The following is an 18923-nucleotide window of genomic DNA, read 5'->3' as shown; positions in this document are numbered from 1 at the left end:
AATTTTATTGCTTTCTTGATTTGTTTTCTTTATTCATCATTTTTTTTCACTGTTCTTTGCAGATTCAGTACTTATATTATACTATTATTTCATGCGATTACTACTAATTCGTTCTATCCTTCTCCCTTTGCACGGTAAATTTGCTTTTACTGTTTTGCTGTTGACTGAAGCATAATTTTCATTGAGTTCTTTAGGCAAATATGTATGGCATATATAGCATATATATAATAAAATGCCAAAAGTTTTCGAATGTTTGGGTGACATAAAATAACTATCTACACTGTTGATTTTTTCTCTCCTTTTGTTGGAAATTTCTTTACTTGCCATGCAGTAACACATGATCACTAAGGCAGCAATCTAATTTAGGGTCACTATTCATTTATGCAAACTGGAACATGCGATGATTACTCATGATGATTCCCTTTTCCGTAATATACTACTAGAGATATATGATAAGATTAACTAATCACGGAATGGTGATTTGGGATTCAAATCCTGTTTGCAATTGTACTTTAACAATACTCGTCATATTTTTGTCTTTTCATCACCGATTCCTACATAATAAGCTATATAAACACAATTTCTAATCAGTGTTGCCAATCCTGATTTTCTAACGTAGGTCCATAATTTTCACTGTGACCTGAGTTTCTGTGTTTGTTAATAGAATCCATAATCTTGTCTTTTTTACCTCAATTAATCTAGTATGTATTTTTTTTTACTAAGTATGTTGACCATCAACACGTACACCTGTATCAGACACGTCTATTGCACGGTGCATTCGTTCAGTTTATCAGTCGCATCCTAGCTGTTTTTTTTACTAGAGCCCTTTCGCATAGCCACTCTTAACTTGCTCACACACGAGGGAAAATAACTTCTGAGGATAGGAACCCCATTGTGGATGGAGAGTCGAGAATACTCTGCCACAAAAAAGGCTAAACCACTGTAAAACAAATGTTCGTAATTGTATGTCTTAACTACATATAAGTGGGCTAAATATATAACCTTCTTTATGCGGTTAGTAGTATTATTTTACCAAGAGACATAGTGATATTACCATGATTTCTATATTCATTTTGTCGAAATATTAATTCACTAATTATCATCGTTACTGGTAGGTAATCATTATCAACAATGATACTACATTTTGTTCGAATTATGATCATAATATTATCACCAGTATCTTTGATATGATGCTAATTATGATTTATATTTACATTTAGTAGCGTTATTATTAACATTACCATGACAACAACGACTATGTTAATGACAGTATTATCATAATCTAATAACATAATAGCGATGATGAGAATAATATTGAAAATGCTAGTAATAATCATAACGAACAATACACAAAAAATGATAATAACAAGAACATAGCGGCAAAATGTTTTATGAAAGCACTCAAAGTTTAAGATTCAATAAATGTATTTTTGCTTATGGTTAGCTATATCGTTTATCTCTGTGCAGAGATGCAGTAGAATGAGTACACATTAAAATCATATAAATATCACATTACTCAATTTCTTATCATTACTTGTACCCTTGTATTCTTTACAAAGTTGCACAGCTCAATCACTAGTAAAGCTTACAGCAGGTGCAAAAAACTGGTGACAATAGAATTGCCAATACTCCCGTAGTGGTCGATTGTGACTGATGTTTACATTATGGAAAAGATCTCAATGTTCTGATTGGAATGTCATTGTCATGAAGTTGATGCAAAACTAAAATATACATTATATTAGGATGTATAAAAATGACGAGCACGACAGAAAGTGGCTAACGTTAAATAAAACTTTGTCAACGATCATACCACGTTGAAAGCACCGCTTCTCGTCCGATCAGCGAAGTTAAGCAACGTTGGGTCTGGTCAGTACTTGGATGGGTGACCGCCTGGGAACACCAGATGCTGTTGGCATTTTATTATGCATATTTATTATATATTATATAAGAAATGTATATGTTTAGCATATATAATAAAATGCTAAACATATGCATTTTCTTTGCCACTTTTAACAGCTCTTCTCATACTTGTATCAAGAAATCCAATGAAATTATACTTTAATTTAAACGAAATAGAGTAAAAGTCATTGGAGGCGAATTTAGAGAGAATAAAGAAAATGGATGGGGGTATAACTAAAGTAAATTAAAGTGATAATGACTGTTTTATCAATAATCATTAGTAATGATGGATATAAAAATATGAATGAAATCATTTTAATAATAAAGAAAACATTCACGATCAATTTCCAGCAATATATCTGGCAGTAGTTTTGAAGCTTTGGCTCTATACCATTCCTCGTGGAGTTTCAGAGCCTGTGTTGTCAGTGTACGATTTTATTAACCAGTGAAAACATGTGAGATTTCCTTCCCTTTGCCGTTGGCTTTTGTGACTGATGAATGTAGGTGTAACTGGATGGCAAGTAATTGGAATTTCCTAGGAAGACTAAATAAAAACTGAATTGTATATGGGTATTAACATAATACATTTCATAAGAGTTTCCGCGCCAGAGAAAGCAGATAAACAAAGCAGATATGTTAAATGCTAATATTCCAAACAAAAACTTGCACAACAGGAAACTACATATCAAGATAAGTGACAGAGTATGTCCACGACCTTAATCTATTTTCCCTATCCGTAACTGGTTTTGTTGTAAATATTACTATCATCAGATGTCCATATCATAATGCTCGTCTTTTCTTGCCATGACTACTACCATTAATCTTACATAATTGATAACTAACCAACTACTAATATTAGTGGTAGGATTACAATTACAATAATTCCTACTATAATATTGTCAGCAGTAGTAATGACATGATCATTTGTGATTTACATTAATAATTCCTTCACTCGTGTTTCAGCTTTTGACGAGCGAACACCTTGTTAACGCAGTAACAACAAACTCAGTCTTGTGCCACAAGAGCTACCCTGGAGCCCGGGGCCTCTCGTCTCGCTTGACTTTGTTGTTCCTGAGTTTCTAACGTAAATAAAAGTAAAGTAAAATCCTGTAATTACAGAACTTTTTGTGCTTTGCCAGCACCTTCAGTGCTCTTGTTTTTGCAGGTGACACGAGACTACAGTAGGCGTAGTCAGCACCCCACCTCAGACCCGCAGCTCTCTTCTACACCAGGGTAGCCCTTACGGGCATTGACCCCTGGGTAGGGAGGCCCAGTAGTCTGGGGCGTCCTTTGGGCGCACTTTTTCTCCATTTCTAAAATTTTCCTTCTTCATGTGACTTCCCTGAGCCTACCGGAGTACCCTTGTGGGCTCCCGTATTCGCCTGGGGGGTGGGCACCGACTTACCGTCCTTCGCACTAGGCAAGTTCGGCGGTAAGGGAGTGTCCTCCACATAACTCGATCCTCTCTGTGGTACTGGAGAACGCAACCAGGCTTCCACTGGGGGGTAGAGGACGAAATACTGATTTACTCTCTCTTAGCTATTGCTGTTAGGTTGATACCAAAAGTTAAGAGTTTTCAAATCCCTTCAGGAGAACGATTTTGAGCAAAGGGGTCGGACCTGGTCCGATGCCCAGAATGAATGACTCCCCGGCTACCCCTTCTCCTCCTCAAGGAGGAGGGGCGACTCATGACCACTCCTTGACAAACTCGACCCTGAACAACGGAACCCCCACTAACGACAAAACGAGAAGACCACTTTTCAAAATCCCCACCGAGAATGCAAGGTTCGCGAATGTAAAATGCGTGAATGAAAATCAATCGCTTTTGAACGTGAACCCCTTTATCATCAAAAAGGTCCTTGATGGTCAAGTGGACGGCGATTTTGATTTTGTCAAAAAATTGCGAGATGGAAGCCTTGTTAAAGTACAATTCAACTCCCAGATTAAGGATTTACTTAAGCTGACGCAAATTCATGATCTTCGAGTTAAAGTAACTATTCCTATTGGCCCAAATACCTGTAAGGGAGTAATCTTTCACAGGGATTTGAGGACGATGGAAGAAAGTGAAATTCTTGAGAGCATGAAGGACCAAGACGTAGTGGACGTTCATTGTATGACCAAGAAGGATGGGAATGTGCGAACGAAAACTGGACTTTTTTTTTTTGACCTTTACTTTGAATAAAATTCCAGAATATGTCAATGTCGGTTATGAACGTGTTCAAGTAAGACCTTATATCCAAAAGCCAATGCATTGTAACAGATGCCAAAAATTCGGACACACCTCATTAAGATGTCATGAGTAGATCAAGTAAATTTGTATGCCGTAAATGTGCTGAAGCCCATGACACCATTACATGTACTAGCCAGATTTCCAAATGTGCTAATTGTGGAGGTCCCCATCAGTCAGGATCTGCTGAGTGTAGCATCCTGAAGAAGGAAACCGAGACATTAGCATATATGAGAAAGCATGAAGTTAGTTATTCTGAAGCTAAGAGGAAAGTGGAAAGTTTGACACACAAACCCGATACTTCCTATGCTGAAGCAGTAACTAACACCACCCCTAGTGCAAGTAATGTCAGTCAACAGCTTGCAGCTAAGGATAAAGAAATTGCTGAACTTAAACAGACCGTTAAAGAATTAAATATTAAAGTATATCACCTGACCAAATTGGTTGATCAAATGACTGCATCAACCCAGTCTAAACATCATAAGGAGGATGATACTGAATCACAGCCCCGGAGCGCACCTTCCCGTCCGGGCTACTCCTGTGAGGACTTCGTCTGGCTCGCGATCGGTTTCTCGTGAGAGAAGCAGATCGCAATCTGTCAGTCGTCTCCCTCACCAGGAGGTGCAGGACATGGAGGCTTCTGTCTCCAAACCATCCCGAGAGAGGTCCCCGGGAAGCGAGGGAGAGGAGGCGTCTCCCTCCCAAAAAAAGAAGAAAAAAAACTGGTGGACAAGGCACTTCCAAACCCCATAAAACGTAATCTTCGCGTCGACCATTATACAATGGAACTGTCGAAGTCTTAGATCTAAAGTAAATGACCTTAAATTATTAGCCTCGTCCTATGCTCCCGATATTATAGTTCTCCAAGAAACGCACTTAACACACCTCGTCTCTAACGAGGTCGTTTCGCTGAGGAACTACCATTTATGTCGGAAGGATCGTGAGGGTAGGGGTGGAGGCGGAGTCGCCATGTACATCCACCAAAGCCTCCCTTTTACAGAAGTGACTATTGATTCTACTTTGGAGTTTGTCGCATGCAAAGTAAAAATTAATGGCACGTATCTGGCTATATTTTCACTTTATTGTCCACCTGATGCAGTGATAGCCTATGATGAGCTCTTTGCTCTTCAGGAACGTCTGCCACAAAATAAAGTAATTTTAGCTGATTTTAATGCTCATCATACGTTATGGGGTTCCCTGCGGGTGGATGGTAGAGGTGAGCAAGTAGTTAAGTTGCTTAATGAGTCTGATCTAGTCCTTCTGAATGATGGTAGTCCGACGCGGGTGGACGATAATACCGGTAATTTGAGCTTTATTGACTTATCACTGGTCTCTTCATCAATAGCAGCCAAGTGCCTGTGGCACACCATTGACGACTCGTTGGGAAGCGATCATCTTCCTATTTTGATTAAATATTCATGCGACACAGTGAGAACGCCTTCAGCGCCTAAATTTAACGTAAAACGAGCAGACTGGGTCGCCTTCACAAGGAGCGTCAAGCTCGAACTTGTTGGAGAAACCATTGATGATAAAGTAAACAATATTCAGAATTCGATTATAGAAGCAGCATTGCTATCCATTCCTAAAACTTCGACAGATAGCGTTAAGCATAGAGTTCCATGATGGACACCAGATTGCCGCAGGGCGCTGTGCCGACGCAATAAGGCCTACAGGCTTTTCAAAAATAACATCACTAATGAGAACTTTTGCAATTACAAACAAGCAAGAGCTAGGGCTCGTAGAATAATAAGACAAGCAAAAAGAGACTCCTGGCGGAGCTTTGTCTCTACAATAAACAGCAACACCAAAATATCAGAGGTTTGGTCCACTATTAATAAAATCAATAAGAAAAAAACATCTATCAAAATCAATAACATCATTGAAGAGGGCACTAATTTCGATTCACCTAGAGACATTGCTAATGCACTCGCCAGGCAGTTCTCTCATACAAGCAGCTCAGCTAATTACCATCCCACCTTCCTGACCATCAAGGAAGAGGCTGAGCTGCAACCAATTCACTTTGCCACAGGAGATGACTTTGATTACAATAAAGATCTTACAATGGATGAGCTTGTCCGAGCCCTAGAAGCCTGTAGAGGAACATCCCCAGGCCCCGATGAGATTCGATATGAGATGATGAAGCATCTTAATCATGATGACATGATTAAGTTGCTAGAAGTGTACAATGAAAATTTGGAAAAGCCACACTTTTCCAAACTCATGGCACTTTGCCCACATCATTCCCATATTGAAAGGAGGGGGTAATCCCAGACTTGCCATCTCCTACCGCCCAATTGCGTTGACAAGTTGCTTATGCAAGGTCATGGAACGAATTGTTAACAGTAGGCTATTGCATTTTTTTAATTCCAGTAATTTACTAGTTGACGAGCAGTGCGGCTTCCGCAAGGGACGCCAAACTCTCGATCAGCTAGTAAAGCTGGACAGTCATATTCAAGAGGCCATTGCCAAAAAAGATTTTTTTGATTTCAGTATTTTTAGATATAGAAAAAGCCTACGACATGACATGGCGATATGGCCTACTCAGAAAACTTTATGCTTTTGGATTACGTGGAAACTTGCCTTGTTTTATTCAAAATTTCATTTCTGACAGAACTTTTGCTGTCAAATTATTTTCCGACAATGTCACTTTTTCGGACATTTTTGTCCAGGCAAACGGGGTCCCACAAGGAAGTGTCTTGTCACCAACATTATTTCTATGTATGATCAATGACATCTTACCAGCTCCTCCTCGGAATCTTAAATACTCACTGTACGCTGATGATTGTGCATTATGGCACTCCAGCAATAATGCAGAATTCTCAGCAAATCGTATTCAACTGGCACTGGATATGATTCATAACTGGGGCCTCCAGTGGGGTTTTAAGTTTTCCATTCGAAAGAGTATTGGGGTAATTTTTTCACGTAGGAGAAAGCCGAACATCAGGCTAACTCTAGACAACCACCCAATACCTATTCAAAATTCTGCTAAATTTTTAGGTCTACATTTTGATAGTAGACTAAATTGGAAGACCACATTGGTCAGTTAAAGAATAAATGTCAAAGAGCACTAAATTTATTAAAGTGCATTTCTGGTAGTAAATGGGGAGCTGATAGACAGTCTTTGCTAATGGTAAATAAAGCCCTGATTAGGTCTAAAGTAGATTATGGGTCAATCGTGTATGGTTCGGCATCGAGAACAAGTTTGAAAGGATTGGATGCTGTGCAGAATGCCTGTTTGCGTGTGTGTCTTGGAGCCCTGAAGTGCACTCGGATCGAGCGTCTTGAGGTGGAGTCAGGAGTACCTCCCCTCCGACTCAGACGCGGTCAGTTAGCCTTGAGCTATGCCGCAAAGGTGGCTCGAGTCCCGAGCCACCCTAATGGCAATAGTGGCATTAGGCCCTTTGCCACGAGACTCCACGACCTCGTCGAGAAAGTCGGTATAGATCTCTCTACCATCGATACCCTGGTTCAGTCAAATATAGCGCCATGGGAAACTCCCAATTTTTCCATCATGGAAGCTTGGCTTCCATCAGCTAAGGCCATGGCGCCGGAGGTGGAGGTACGCCAGAGGTTCGGAGAGATCCTTATTAAACATCTCCCTTTTTTTCATATATATACCGACGGCTCCAAGACAGAAGAGTGTGGGGGGTGCGGGTGTATGGTCGACTGAATGTGAACTAAAGTTCAGACTGCCGAATCATACATCGATCTTTCTTGCTGAACTTTTTGCCATTGATAAAGCCATTGATTTTGCACTATCGACGACCCACGATAGAATAGTATTTTTTTCTGATTCATTAAGTTCACTTAAAGCCATTAAATCATTAGAAACCACCAAAAATGAACTTCTGGGTAATATCATTCGTAAGCTACATGGTGCCAATAAATCAATCAAGCTAATATGGGTACCAGGCCACTCTGGTATCCATAGCAATGAACAGGCTGACAAATTAGCCGGGTCAACTGATGATCTGGACCTTAGCATAGTCCGTACAGATCTCAGGTGTTTTGTGTCTCTTATAAAAGCAAAAATACATCTCCTGTGGCAAAGTGAGTGGACCAGCCTCCAACTCACAAGCAAAATCAACCCTACAATAGAACCGTGGGGGACAGCCAATCGAAAAGAAAGAAGGGAGGAGGTGGTGTTGGCCCGCCTTAGGGTCAACGCCACAAGATTGACACACCTCACTCCCTACATAGAAAAGAATTTCCCTCCACGGTGCCCCCAATGTAACACCAACCTTACCATCAACCATATCCTCATAACCTGCAATAGATACACAAACTATAGACAACAACTGAAAAATTATTTCCAACAAAAAAAATAAAGACTTTACATTAGCAAACATAATATCAGATGATGAGAGAATCATCAATAAAGTAATCACTTTTCTAAGGGAGACAAAACTTTATGACCTTATATAGACTGACAGAATAAATAGGATCCATTGGCTTAATAACCTTGGCCACATGCCGCTGGTTGATAGCCAAGAAATCCAAAAAAAAAAAAAAAAAAAAAAAAAAAAAAAAAAAAAAAAAAAAAATTAATAATTATAGTAGCATCATTAGTATCATTATCATGAGAATAATGATAAGCAAAAAGGTTATAGTGATGGCGATAATAATTATATAAATATAATGTGTACCTTTATTGATTTTAAATCTTTGCATGTGGCTACATTCCGGAATTGTACAATTTACATTTATTGGTGAACCGTTCGTTTGGAATTCACCTTATAAGGGCAGGTAGTGTGTCTCCCTTCACACACCCGTCACAGCTAGAATGTAATGGCAATGAAGTTTAATGCAAAAACAAAAGATACATTCCATTTAAATGATGCATGAAGAACGATAGAAATGTGTTTAATGTTCATCTCCCCCTCCCAACGATCATACCACGTTGAAAGCACCGCTTCTCGTCCGAACAGCGAATTTAAGCAAAGTTGGGTCTGGTCAGTACTTGGATGGGTGACCGCTTGGGAACACCAGATGCTGTTGGCATTCTAGTATAAAATGCTAAGGTGTTATACAATTTATAGAAACTATACCAGCTATTTTTATATTAAATAAAGAAATCACTTGAAATTATACTTCAGTCCATAGAAATTACAGTAAAGTCATCACCCCCGGAGAGAGGAAGAAGGATACAAAAAAAAAAACGAATAGGATAACCCCAAAGAGGTAACTAAAATAAATGCAATTCTGTATTCTAATCATTAATTTTCTGATACTAAACAGTTTTCCCGGGGCCCAGTTTTTGAAGCTGTAAAATTATATTAATTTTGTTAGTAATAATCATAATATTTAATGATATCTACAAAAACAATAAGTAAAATTATTGTAATAAAGATACGTCTTTAAAAAAGAGGAAGAAAAAAGAAAAAAACATTAAGTTTTATCAAATGTTTGCACATTTTTGAAGCTTTGTATGGGCCGAAAAAGTTAAAAAAATGGCTGTGTCGTCTGTGTATGATCTTAGTAACCCAGTGAGCCCAAATAAAAAACTGAAATGTATATGCCATAACTATACAAACTGCAATTCAATCGCCAATGACAGTAAGTATTCGGATTGGTGATCGCCTGGAACACCAGACTTCTTTTCAGGCAGATAGCCATGAAAATCAGTAAAATTATTATAAGGTTAACAAGAACAAACACAAGCATACAACACATTGGTCCTGTCTCAGCGCTAAAATAAAGCAGACATAGAAAATATATGAAAAAGCACAAGAAATTGCATAGTAAGGTAGTGACAGTTAGATTTTTTAAAAACATGTCTACGACATTGATACACAATAATCAAAGTCTTCCCTGTCTATAATTGGTTTTGTTATAATTGTCGTTTGGATCACCATTATCGTAATTACTGATATAATTAAGCTGGCCATGATCACGATTATTTCCATATTTATTTAATCTAATTAATAATTCACCAATTAGCATATTTTTGATAGGATTACAATTTCTGCCATTATTATTTTTATTACAATCATAATGATAATGTTGATAGCAGCAATATCCATATGCTAAAAATACTAATAATGGTGATGAAAATGATAAATAACTAATAATCATGATACAAATAAAACAATTAATAATAATGGAAAATCCCAAACAAAAATAGAGCACCAGTGCAGACTACCATGCTATTGAAATGAGATTCCTTCTGCATTTCGATACTTTAAAAACATTTACGAAATACAGAATATCCTCGAACGGGGCATCTGGTTTGACAAACTAACGAAATATATGCAATCAAAAACATTAAAACCTGAGGACCTAGAACACTTTTCTGTAAAAATGACATCTTAAAGGGGGATAGCGCGAACGCAGTCCCCATAACAAAAATTGCGCACTCGAGTACCACATTTTGGGGTTTAATCGCAGGGGTCAGCACCACCGGAGTGCAATGGTGAGCCTCGCCCTGGGAGAACCGCCTCGTGACACGGTATCTCCTGTGCAAGGTAAGTAGCTTAACCGACCCACGCGCCAAACCACTCTCACCCATACTGAAAACCCTACGCGCTCTACAACAATTTATACAAATATGTACTTTTTACTTTAGTTTTCTCAAGATACTCCTAGTAAATCACACTTATATTATATTTTGAAACTATGGTTAGAAACAGAAGGTTCCACTTGCAAGGCATTAATTTGAAACTATCCATTACATTATCGTAGAATAAATAAAATTTTTGTGGTATTCATTTCATACTAAACGACTTTTAGCATCTCCGTAACATTTTTTTAGCAATGTTCGTAAATAACATGGGTGTGGCTGCACATACACACACATATATCATAAATCCATCCATACACCCATTAATACAGGTGGATGGATATACATGTTCGCATAATGTAATATTCAGATGATTTAATTACACTGTTATACACCATTCAAATTTTAATTATATTACCCTTCGGTAAAATCTCAGGGTTTGTATGGTCAAATTTACTTCAATGTTTATGGCTTTTTTTCCACAAAGAAAAACGTTTTTTTTTTTTTTTTTTTGGTATACTTGCGTAAACATTCAGTGAACGTTTACAATTATGCAAAATTACATATGTACACATAACTTTATTATATTTTAATACTATAGAATATATAATATATATATATATATAAAATATATATTATTTTATATATATATATTATATAATACATATATATACACAGTATGTTTATGCATGTGCATCACTATAAGTGCGGCGTGCATAATTATGCGGACATGTGAGCAAGGTCTAAAATATAATATATAATATATATATATTATATATATATATATATTATATATATATATATATATTATATACCTTATATAGACCCTTTCATGCGCGTGAGTGTGCGCTTATTAGTACGGGCGTGCGTGTGTATGTGTTAATAAAGAGGGTTTTTATGACCAGTGGTTGAGAAAATAAAGGTATTTTCTACATGTATTTGAAGTCCGATTAATTATAAAATTGCTTAAATCCCACAACAGGTAATAAGACCCTCCAAAACCCGATCCACTCAATCCGACGATTTTAATCAGAACTTTGTAAAAACGTTTATGATTATATTATGTGCCTGATGCACTATTTCTGATAAAATGAACAATGTCCAAACCGGGTCTCTAGTAACACTTATAATCAAGATATATACTAATGAATTTATGAACTCTTGTGTAAAGGTATATTATCAATACTATTAAGATCAACTTAGGCATCTGTAAATAACAGATATCTTTCTACCCTGCGACCCTTTAAATTTATCTACAGTGCAGTGCATATAGAAAAAATATATCTAAAAACATTTTTAATGGAAATGTACATAAAAGGACATGTACCCTCTTTGCCCACAAAACACCAAACCATAATCTACAATAGTTTTCATAGAAAATTAAATTGTAATTTTGGTCCAATCTCTCTGAGGAAGATATCAAGTAACTATGTAATTTTTTACGCTCCTCTTTCAATAGCTAGTATTGAAAAGGGTCCACAAACGGGGTGACGCTTTACAGATTTGTTTCTTCATTCCAGAGATCGGTGCAGTAATACAGTTCAACTTGGACAATATGTAAACATATTGTGAAGTAACATCATTTTCTTCTAAAAGCATGCGATATTAAAATGAAGTCTGAGAATTGGAAATTTACTTGGGTCTTCCTTTACATTAGCTGGATCGGAGTTATCGTAATACCTAAGGATTTATTTACAGAACTGTGGTCTGGGAAGATATTAACTGTGAAATGTGTGAAAAAAGTTGACGATTTTGTGGGAAAACAATAATGTTACTATCACCTAAACTCGAAGTGCGTGAAAAGGCCTGCATGCCTTCTCATTCCATGAGACATCTATGCCTCTACAAACTTTTAATGCACAAGAGGGAAATAACGCAGTAATGGGTTTTATATAGAAATAGAAATACCCATCCATGACGAAGACTCAAGTATACTCTGCGAATTACACAACACAACTCTTGAGGGTAATTACTATTTGAAATAGTAAGAACACTAACAGTGGTTGTGGCAGTGGCATTTCTGATAATGGCATCAATAGTTGGCAAAGCATAATTATGATATTTAATAGCTCTGCCTGTACTGGTAAATATAATAGTATCGAAAAAATAAAGAAATTTTGGTTTAAACATTCGAAATCATGAAAATATTTACAGTAATTAAAGGCAGAGACACTTTAGTTACAGGCACTCGGTTTTGGAATTTGAATTCGTCGTAGCAGAGAGATCACATTAATTTATATATTGGATGTTTTTTCTCCTTGTCAGGAGTCTTCAAAAGTTCAAGAATACTTCTTGTGGACTGATATTCAACCACTCAGCCTGTGTGATCCTCCTCTCAACATCGGTAAACCGAGTCAGAACGGTCATCAAACTCTCAAGCAAACACTTGACAGCCGCTTCCCGCTCAGAGGATTACACTAACAGTCCTCATCGTGGTTGAATATATTCCGAGAATCTTGGCGAGAAACCCGGCAATCGCACTATAGAAGTGATCCTATAAAGTATGATCATACTTTTCCATTTCTAAATTCACTCACAGCCTGCATTTTACTGAAGACTTTCTTCTAGTACATCGGATTTTCACGCCTTCATATGTTAGCATACGTAAGATATAATATGTGGACATAGTTTACCCATTTAAAAATATTTATATTATCTACACCTATTTGATAAAATGGTACACAGCAAAATATAGAGGGAAACTTAATGCATATTCTATACATAGTTTAAAACAACAAAACATTTAAACATATCAAATAACGCGGCACAGGGACTATACTAAACTATATGAAAGGATATATCTTCATATTACCTGTTCCAATGCATATCCAATCAAATTAAACGTGCATATTACTAGGTACTAGACGATAATCTAATAAGGGAATAAAAAAATTAACGATTCTTTAAAACTGTTATCTCGAGGTTTCAATTTCAATTGTTAATCATATGTTGGTATATGTATGACGTACTATGTGGACGTAGTTTGCCTATTTAAAAATATTTTCATTGTCTACATTTATTTGATGAAATTAATCAGCAAAATATAGAGGGGAAGGTAATGCATATACTATACAGTTAAAAACAATAAGACATTTTTACTTCTCAAATAACGTGGCACAAAGACTATACTAAACTATATGAACACTGAATGCATATTTCTTCATGTTACCTATTCCAATGCATCTACAGTGAAATTCAAGGTGCACATTTTCTACGTACTATGAGATAATCTAATATGGGAATCAAAAGGTTCATGTATCTTTAAAACCGTTATCTCGATGGTTCATGATTTAAAGGAACAACATTCCTCTTATGTGATGTTTCAATTTCAATTGTTAAATTCAGTCATATTCAAACCACCTGGCTTATATACTTAGTTAACGTAGATATCATGACTACACATTTACTTTTGTGTGTGCTAATCCTTATTAGCTAAAATAACAATAGTGTTTCTTTCAAGATATGCCTTTTTGTCCTTCTACTCATCGCTCTACGACTTCTCAGTCTACCTTTGTTGATCTCACTTAATTAGTATATACTGTTAACTCTGGTTTCCCTTCAAAACGCATAAATCTTTCGCCTTTTACTAAAGATTTCCGTGGAGGGGAACAACTCAATGAGTCTTACTCAATTTTTTCTATAGCCCACTTCGGTGGGTTCAAATTCAACATAAACGCAGTAAACATATAATTCACTGATAGTAATCTTGTAGTAAGGAGAATGTCTGAATATGTATTCAATTAGTTTTAGTGACTACATAATATTTCAACTTTCCATCCTCGGCTAAAACATAAATTGTTTTTCCATTTATATCAGTAGTACATCATTTCCATTAAAAAACGCTAACAGTTGGTGTTCGGAGCTAATTCATTTAACGTTACTATATTTTTTGTTTTAATCTTAGCTTACTTCATCCTAATTTTTATCTACTTGGTGGTGAAAGGGATTATCCTTGTATACAAATAAAATAATGTGCAATAACATTATCTATGGTTCCGAAATAGGCATACGTACATTAAGACGTTAGTGGTCTACCTACTGTATAAAAATATTTACATTTCTCACACCACTGATCTACCGTGATACAACTCCCATAACATATTCATGTACATTTATATATATGTAAATATATAAATCTCTGTGAACATACACATTTCATTATCAAATATATGATAATGAATATTTTCTCACGGCATAATTCACCACAGGAAAATCGTTCATCCATAACGTTAAAGGTATAGGAAACGTAGGACAACTAAAGTGTATTACAAATATGCCCATTCTATATAGCAGAAATTGTGTATGGGAAATCGTAATTAATAATTCAAAATAAATGTTATTTCTATGTTCAGATTATTTTTGACGAAACAAAATCCCTTAGGTTAATATGACATAATTTCGCAATTACTGTAGTTAGTCTCATAAAAGGTAAAGAACATTTAAATAAATGTAAAGGTACATTTTTCCAAAACACATTACTGGTACCTACACTTATATAAATATGTCAAATTCCTTTCACTACCCATTTCTATGGCATTGTATGCAATGGGATGCTTCCTGTTTTGGACACCTACAGTCATTCAAATATTCTGTAGCCAATACCAAAATGTAGATCAATATATTTATGCAAAGTTGCATAATAATTTACCAGTATAAATAGGAATTGCCAGGCAGCTTTTCTTCTCGTTATCAATATGAACTCACTGGGATATATCAAACTGAAATTATTTAAGAGTTGTTAACGCCATCCAAGAATCTTGGCCTCCGTAAAGTTTTAAGGTTGGGTTTCCTATGGAATTACTGGGGGATAGCGCGAACGCAGTCCCCCGCTAACAAAAATTGCGCACTCGAGTTAACCACATTTGGGTTAATCGCAGGGGTCAGCCCCACCGGAGTGCAATGGTGAGCCTCGTCCTGGGAGAACCGCCTTCGTGATCACGGTATCTCCTGTGCCAGGTAAGTATGCTCTCCTAACCCGTGCGCCGACCCACGCTCGCTCACACTGAGAACCCCACGCGCTTTACAACACTTTATACAAATACCAAGTTAGACTTTTCTTTTACGAAGACTCTTCTAGTGAAGGACACTTAGGTCTATATTCCAAAACAGTATTCGTGAACAAAAAGGTCAATTGATATTCATTCAATGTTAATTTGTCCTTATCATACCGTAAATTCTAGTATATAAGAAACTTTTTCCACCTATACTTCTATTATTCTACTTTTATCATTTCCGTGACATTTTATGGCAATTTTCATAGTTTGGTATATATATATATGAAAATCCACACATACACACTCGCACTTATTAATGTAACCCATCAAGGCATCCATAAATACAGATGGATACAAATCTACGAAAATGGTCGTATAAATGCAATATTCACACGATTTGAATGCACTCACGGATATGCATTTTTCAAATCTAGTTTACATTACGCTAAACTAATATCAAATGGAAATAATGGTCAGAGTTCCCAATACTATATATTATATTTTATATATATATATATATATATATATATATATATATATATATATATATATATATATGGAAAAATAAACGAAAGAAAATGAACCGTTTACTATTACGCAAAAACTATATACATGTACATATTCCTGCATATGCAAATACAGAATATGAACGAAAGTATTCGTCTGTGTGCGCGTACGTTTTTACGTGCAAGTATGCATGTGCATGTACGTGCGTGTGGACGCGTGTCAAAGTGTGCGGGTATATACAAGGTCCAAATATTCATATAGTAATAGACCTTGGGCATATGAGTGTATGCAGGCCTGTGTCTGTGGGTGTGAAAGTGTGGCCGTGCATGAATGTGTTTGTATACGCGCGTGCGTATATGTTAATAAAGATGTTTTGTGATAGTTGGTCAAGACGCTAAAAGTATTTCCCCATATGTACTTTCATTGAAGTCCGATGAAGTTATCCAACGTTGTCAATCCCAGCAACAGTTTTTCATACAGAAAATTTCTATACAGGAAACATTCTCATAAGCCAATCAAATTTTTAATAACTTCCAACGTCATGTCGTTTACACCCTTTTACCTATACAGAGCATCACAAGCAAGTCCTCAGAAACCTTTTCTTGGACACTTACACAACCATGTTTCGCTATCGCTTCTCGGCCTTTTGGCTAAGATCAAAGTGTAGTATCTGTTCTTATCAGCTTAATATCTGATACGATCCCCATGTGGGATCTACGATATTAAACTGATTTTTGGAAAATGGCGAAGTGCTAGGGGCTTGCTCCACCTTTGCCGCGGATCGGCCCGGTATTGCAGTACCTCCGGGATTGGTCCACTCCCTCCGGGGAGGATATCAACAATTATATTTACTTGTACGCAGTTACAAAGTTTCAAATTAGCTCCTCTCTTATCAGCTGGTATTACACTAGCTTCAAGAGACTAGTTGACGCTTAACGGTTAAGTTCCATCGCTGTCGAAGATTGCCTCAGTAATGCAGTTTAGCTAGAAAGTTACAACACTTTCTGCAAATAAAACACGAAATTAAAAGGATTTCTGAGAAATGGCCAATTATTGCAGTACCTCCTAAATTCATCCAATCTCTCCGGCAACATATTAACTAATAAAACATATCAACTAATTGAATTGATCATATATATCAAAGGTAAGGCTACGATCACATTCAGCTACATGTAAAAGACCATAGCCTTCCCACTCCATGTGATACCTCTCTTTAGTAACTTATGGTATGCGAAACTATAAATCGTAACTATGAATCATTTATCTTGATTGCCCTTTCATTCACGGCTTTTGGCGTTACCGTCACATGAATTTAAAAAGGGAGTGCAGGAACTCGAGTATAATAATTATACTCAGGGGCAGTACTAAGAATGATGGCATCCAAAGTAGACAAATCAATTATAACTACATCTAATAGTTTTACTTGTAATAGTAAGCACAAAATTATCTACATTTACGAACAAATTACTCGCTTAATACTCTAATAACAAGTGTTGACACTTCAGTTTACTAGCAACACGTTGAAATTGTATTTTTTGTTCCCCGTATCATCAGGAAATTCTCAAAAGTTTAAAATACTTCTTGCTGATTGATATTCAACCACTCAGCCTGTGATCCACCTCTGAACATCGGTAAACCGAGTCAGAACGGTCATCATACTCTCAAGCACAACACTTGAGAGCCGCTTCCGCTCAGAGGATTACACTAACAGTCCTCATCGTGGTTGACTATATCCCGAGAATCTTGGCGAGAAACCCGGCAATCGCATCTTCTTCTTTCTTCTTTGCTGGATTTCTTGGTTATAAACCAGCGGCATGTGGCCAAGGCTATTAAACCAATGGATCCTATTCATTCTATCAATCTATGTAAGGTCATAAAGTTTTGTCTCCTTAGAAAAGCGATTACTTTACTTACTTTTTTTTTGTCATCTGATAAAAGATTTGATGTTGTGAAATCTTTATCTTTTAATCTGAAATAATTTATTATATTTTGTCTCTGGTTATTATAGATTTGACATGCTGTTAATATGTGATCTATTGTCAGGTTAGAGCTGCATGTCTGGCATTGTGGAGGGTATTTCTTTTCTATGTGTGTCAATCTTGTAGCGTTGACCCTAAGGCGGGCTTGTTTTATTATTCTATGAACCCTAGTTCTTGCTTGTTTGTAGTTGCAAAAGTTCTCATTAGTGACGTTATTTTTGAAAAGCCTGTAGGCCTTATTGCGTATGCGCAGCGCCCTGCGGCAATCTGGTGTCCACCATGGAACTCTATGCGCTTACTTTATCATCAATGGTTCTCCAGCAAGTTCGAGCTTGACGCTCCTTGTGAAGGCGACCCAGCCTGCCCTTTTTACGTTAAATTTGGGTGCTGAAGGCGTTCTCACTGTGTCGCATGAATATTCAATACAAATAGGAAGATTGTCGCTTCCCAACGAGTCGTCAATGGTGTGCCACAGGCACTTGGCTGCTATTGATGAAGAGACCAATGATAGGTCAATAAAGCTCAAATTACCGGTATTATCGTCCACCCGCGTCGGACTACCATCGTTCAGAGGGACCAGATCAGACTCATTAATCAACTTAATTACTTGCTCACCTCTACCATCCACCCGCAGGGAACTCCATAACGTATGATGAGCATTAAAATCACCTAAAATTACTTTATTTTGTGGCAGACTATCCTGAGGAGCAAAGAGCTCATCATAGATTATCACATTATCAGGTGGACAATAAGCTGAACATATAGTCAGATACATGCCACTAATTTTTACTTTGCATGCGACAAATTCCAAAGCAGAA

At 36.8% G+C, this 18923-nt stretch overlaps 7 non-coding genes and 1 pseudogene across 7 annotated transcripts; 4 read left to right on the top strand and 4 right to left on the bottom strand.

The window, feature by feature from the left end:
• The first annotated feature begins 1796 nt into the window (after positions 1–1796).
• LOC119581311 lies at positions 1797–1915 on the top strand. The gene has a single exon (XR_005229461.1). It is a non-coding gene; the product is annotated as a 5S ribosomal RNA (ribosomal RNA).
• A 7093-nt stretch (positions 1916–9008) lies between these two features.
• LOC119581446 lies at positions 9009–9127 on the top strand. Its single transcript, XR_005229572.1, has one exon. It is a non-coding gene; the product is annotated as a 5S ribosomal RNA (ribosomal RNA).
• Positions 9128–10438: 1311 nt separating this feature from the next.
• On the bottom strand, positions 10439–10598 carry LOC119581337. The gene has a single exon (XR_005229487.1). It is a non-coding gene; the product is annotated as a U1 spliceosomal RNA (small nuclear RNA).
• A 2336-nt stretch (positions 10599–12934) lies between these two features.
• On the bottom strand, positions 12935–13136 carry LOC119581378. Its single transcript, XR_005229520.1, has one exon. It is a non-coding gene; the product is annotated as a small nucleolar RNA U3 (small nucleolar RNA).
• A 1031-nt stretch (positions 13137–14167) lies between these two features.
• Positions 14168–14285, top strand: LOC119581401. Its single transcript, XR_005229538.1, has one exon. It is a non-coding gene; the product is annotated as a U5 spliceosomal RNA (small nuclear RNA).
• A 1141-nt stretch (positions 14286–15426) lies between these two features.
• Positions 15427–15589, bottom strand: LOC119581321. The gene has a single exon (XR_005229471.1). It is a non-coding gene; the product is annotated as a U1 spliceosomal RNA (small nuclear RNA).
• A 1167-nt stretch (positions 15590–16756) lies between these two features.
• Positions 16757–16949, top strand: LOC119581355. Its single transcript, XR_005229500.1, has one exon. It is a non-coding gene; the product is annotated as a U2 spliceosomal RNA (small nuclear RNA).
• Positions 16950–17724: 775 nt separating this feature from the next.
• Positions 17725–17892, bottom strand: LOC119581387 (annotated as a pseudogene).
• Between the last annotated feature and the right edge of the window lie 1031 nt (positions 17893–18923).

Source organism: Penaeus monodon, chromosome 14 (genome assembly GCF_015228065.2).
Source record: "Penaeus monodon isolate SGIC_2016 chromosome 14, NSTDA_Pmon_1, whole genome shotgun sequence".
In the NCBI taxonomy this organism is placed as follows: domain Eukaryota; kingdom Metazoa; phylum Arthropoda; class Malacostraca; order Decapoda; family Penaeidae; genus Penaeus; species Penaeus monodon.
The sequence above is the reverse complement of the archived record's forward strand: the minus strand, read 5'-3'. Positions and strand labels throughout refer to the sequence as shown.